Genomic DNA, 4,713 nt, shown 5'->3' with positions numbered 1-4,713 from the left:
AACCGAGGTCCAGAAAGGGAAGAAGCCCGCCTCAAGCCCACGGCTGAGCTGGACGGTCTTTGGACACCAGGGATCGTCTGTGCAGTAGGAGTTAGATGGGGCTGGGGTTGGGGGAGAATCGGGTTGTGACTCTAGCCCCCATTAGTCATGGGACCTCAGGCAATGGCTTTACCCTGAGCGTTTTTCTTTTTTTGAGTCGGAGTCTCACTCTGTCTCCGAGGCTGGAGTGCAGTGGCACCTCATGACCACTGCAGCCTATACCTGTCGGGCTCAGGAGATCCTTCCATCTCAGCCTTCCAAGTAGCTGGAACTACAGGCCTGTGCCCCAGGCCCAGCTAATTTTTCTTGATTTATTGTAGCCACGAGGTCTCCCCAACTTGCCTAGGCTGGTCTTGAACCTGTGGACTCAGGCAATCCGCTCACCTCCATCTCCCAAAGTGCTAGGATTACAGGCATAAGCCACCACACCCAGCCAAGTCTCTTTTCTTATCTGTAAGATGGCTATATCACCTGGCTCAAGGGCTTTCAGAAGGATTAGTGAGATGATGCCTGAAAGTGTAGGTGTAGATGTCCCAATGGACTACTGTCATCACTACTCAACATTACTGCTGTGATATCCCCTCGCAGACCAGACATGTAAAGCCACGGGGCTGAATTAATCAAAGGGAGACAGCCCCACTCGCCCCCTCCTCCTCGCTCCCTGCCCTGAGTTGACAGGAGAGTCCACAGCCCCTTCCCAGGAGGTCATGCTGGGACTGCCTGGTTGCCCAGCCTCCACTGTCTGTCCTTCCTGAACTCAGGGAGGGGCCCAGGGTGGCAGGAGCCATTGATACGGCCTGCAGGGCTGAGGAGCTGACTGCTTGACTTTTGTGGAGGCCTGGTGGGGGAGGTGGAGAGAACAGAGACAGGCCAGGTTAGGATGAGGCAAGAGGCAGGATACCCGGGAGGGAATGGTGCTGAGGTAGGGATTAGGCCTGAGGTCATACTGGGAGTAGTGGTGAATGGCTCCTTGGAGTGGTTAGGACCTGGCTGCAGAAAGCCTGGGAAATAGGGGGAGTGAAGGCTCCTGGGCTCTTGGGGCTTTGTGTGGACACTGGGAGGAGGCCCTGCACCCTGTCCTGTCCCTTCCAGATCAGGGTGTCTGGGGCATTGGACCGCCTGCTGCTTCTGCTCCTGGAGGAGGGAAGGGGCCTTACCCCACCCACCTGCGGGTTTCCCTGCCCGGCCCAGGCGGGCCTGCCTCCCTATAGCAGCCGGGAGGGCTTCTCAGGCATGAGGTCCACACCCTTGCAACCGTGTGTGTGTGTGTGTGTGTGTGTGTGTGTGTGTGTGTATGTACGTACATGGGGGTAGAGTGATGAGAAGCAAAGTGTGGCCTCCCTTCCATGCATTCCTAATCATCTCATGCAGTCCCGTGACTTCAAATTCCGCCATCCAAAAACCTCATGCATCTTCACTCTGTTGTCTCCCAAAACTCGGGGCTTGTGTCTCTGGCTGCCTCCTCATCCTCCCCACTAGACGCCTGATAAATATGTCCAGCCAGGCACAGTGGGTCAAGCCTATAATCTCAGCATTTTGGAAGGCCTATGTGAGAGGACTGCCTGAGCCCAAGAGTTCAAGACCAGCCTGGGCAACTCGGTGAAACCATGTCTCTACTATAAATCAAAAAAGTAGCTGGGCCTGTTGGCTCACACCTGTAGTTCAACTACTTGGAAGGCTGAGGCAGAAAGATCACCTGAGCCCAGCAGGTCGAGGCTACAGTGGCTGTGAACATGCCACTGCACTCAAGCCTGGGCGATAAAGTGAGGCTCTGAGTCAAAAAAAAAAAAAGCGTCCAAACCCACCTCCTGATGTCCAGGCCTGCTACTGGCTCCTCCCCAGGACTCTCCATTTTAGTATAGGAAACTTGACTGGGCACAGTGGCTCATGCCTGTAATCCCAGCACTTTGGGAGGCTGAAGTGAGACGACTGCCTGAGCCCATGGGTTTGAGACCAGCCTGGGGAACATGCCGAGACCTTGTCTCCACAATAAATCAAAAAATTAGTTGGGCGTGGTGGTGTGCGCCTGTAGTTCCAGTTACTTGGAAGCCTGAGGTGGAAGGATTGCCTGAGCCCAACAAGTCAAGGCTGCAGTGGCAGTGAGCATACCACTTGCATTCTAGTCTGGGTGACAGAGTAAGACTCCAATTCAAAAAAAAAAAAAAAAAGAAAGCCTGACCATGTCTTTGTTCAAAACAACTTCTGTGGCTTCACCTTCAGTTCTTTGGTGTTTTCAGATGCTTTAACGGAATCCCACAGACTGGGTAACTGTATAAAGAACGGAAGCTTATTTGGCTCACGGTTTGGGGGTTGGACAGTCCAGAAGCAGAGTGTGGCAGGCATTCGAGGAGGGCTGTCCCGCAGCACAAGGGCAGAGGCAGAAGCAAAGGAGAAAGGAAATGGGCCCAAACTTCATTCTTTTATCAGGAGACCGCTCCCAGGACAGTGGTACAAATCCATTCATAAGGGCAGACCTAATCACCTCTTTTTTTTTTTTTCTTGAGTTGGAGTCTCAGTCTGTTGCCCAGACTGGAGTGCAGTGGCGGCACGCTCGTGGTCAACCTAGCGGCGACCTGGGCGACCTGGTCTGGCGATCCTTCCGCCTCAGCCTTCCAAGTAGCTGGAATTACAGGCTCGTGCCACCACACCCAGCTAATTTTTTTTGAGTTGGAGTCTCACTGTTGCCCAGACTGGAGTGCAGTGGCCGCAGCCACGACCTGCTGGGCTCCAGCGATCCTTCCACCTCAGCCTTTCAAATAGCTGGAACCACAGGCGTGTGCTTCCACGCCCAACTAATTTTTGATTTTTATTATAGAGATGAGGTCTCGCCAAGTTGCCCAGGCGGGTCTCAAACCCACGGGCTCAGGCAATCCTCTCACCTCAGCCTCCCAAAGCGCGGGATTACAGGCTGAGCCACCGAGCACGGCTTCAGCTAATTTTTTGATTTATCAAAGAGACAAGGTCTTGCCAAGTTGCCCAGGCTGGTCTTGAACTCCTGGGCTCAAGCAACCCTCTCACCTCGGCCTCCCAAAGTGCTGGGATTACAGGCATGAGCCACTGTGTCAGGCCCGATTTTTTTTTTTTTTTTTTGAGTTGGAGTCTCTGTGATCCAGACTTGAGGGCTGTGGCGCGCTCACGGCTACCGCAGCCTCGACCTTCTGGTGGGCTCTGGCAATCCTTTTCACATCAGCCTTCTAAGTAGCTGAACTACAGGTGCCCGCCAACACGCCCAACTAATTTTTTTATTTATTGGACAGACGCGGTCTCACCAAGTTTTCCAGGCTGGTCTCAATCTCGTGGGCTCAGGCAATCCTCTCACCTCCGCATCCCAAAGTGCTGGGATGACAGGGGTGAGCCACCGCGCCCGGTTCAGTCCCTCTTTAAAAATGCAACTTGGCCGGGCTCGGTGGCTCAGCCTGTCATCCCAGCACTTTGGGAGGACGAACAATTGAACTGCCTGAAGCTCGCGGGTTTGAGACCAGACTGGGCAACTTGGTGAGACTTCGTCTGTACCAAAAAAAAAAAAAAATCCAACTTTTGAGGTCTCTTGTGAGAACCCTGGAGGTTCCACAACGCTTCATCCGTGACTTGGAAGGCCGACCCCGGTTTTGTGGGGCGGGGGGATACACGTTTTGGAGACCCTCCTTAAATTGTGAGAGTGAGCATTCATTTAGCTCTGGAAAATAAACCCCAGCACGTCACTGGGCTCTCGGAGCCTGGGTTCCCTCCTCCTTCCGATCTCCCTGGAAAACTCAGCCGAAATCTTCTCTGACGGCCTCCCTGCGCAGCTGGCGTCCCCTCCCCACCTGGCCGCTTCAGCCGTCGTCAGCCCGGCGGGGAGTCCTCCGCCCCAGCTCTCCGTCTCGCCCTTTCTCCTGCGCAGTCACGGCGGCCCGGCTGGGCGCACGCGCGGGACCCGGCTCCCCACACGCGGGCGCACCGGAGCTCCTGGGGCTGCGGGGAGCGTCTGGGCGTCCCCGCAACACACGCGCCTTCGCTTCTCCATCTGCGAAGTGGGCACTTGGACAGACCCGCCCGGTAGCTTCCCACGTGCGGCTCCTCGGACCCGGTGGGCCCCTGGGGGCTGGCGCAAAGCAGCCACTGCGCTCCTGGAACTAGGAAAAGCGGGTGGTAGTTCTGGCTCTGCTGCTGCCCTTGGGTAAACCGGCTGGATCAGGCTCTCCTTTCTAGGCCTGCAGGGAATGCGTGAAATGGGCTTCCAAACGCGCCTCGCCCTTCTCGGCTCAGACCCGCTGGGGTCACGCGTACCCCGTGCCCTCGACGTCAGCCCCGGCCCATCCGCGAGACGCGCCCCGCTCCGCCCCACAGGAAATCTCGCGGAACTTCCGCTCCCACAAGAAGTTGAGCCGTTTGGCCTCGCTGGGCTTCTGTAGCTGGCAGTCCGGGCCCGAACGACTGCTTCCGGGTCGTAACCCGGGCGGCCTCCGCGGCGGCGCAAGCGGAACACAAGTCCGGCGGTGTCAGTGGGTAGGAGACCCGTCCGAGCTCGACGGTCCCCTTAGCTCCGTCCTCTGAGTCCTTGGAGACCCCGGCGCAGCCTAGCGAGCGGCCCCGGACGGCGGGGTCCCGGCCCTGTGACCTGGGGCTCCTGTCCGGGTCCCCCGTCCCGGGACGTTCATGGAGCTCAGCGAAGCCACCTCCCGTGGGAGGAAC

Source organism: Carlito syrichta, unplaced genomic scaffold, assembly GCF_000164805.1.
Source record: "Carlito syrichta isolate Samal-C Ts95f unplaced genomic scaffold, Tarsius_syrichta-2.0.1 Scaffold126806, whole genome shotgun sequence".
In the NCBI taxonomy this organism is placed as follows: domain Eukaryota; kingdom Metazoa; phylum Chordata; class Mammalia; order Primates; family Tarsiidae; genus Carlito; species Carlito syrichta.
This window is presented reverse-complemented; position numbering follows the sequence as displayed.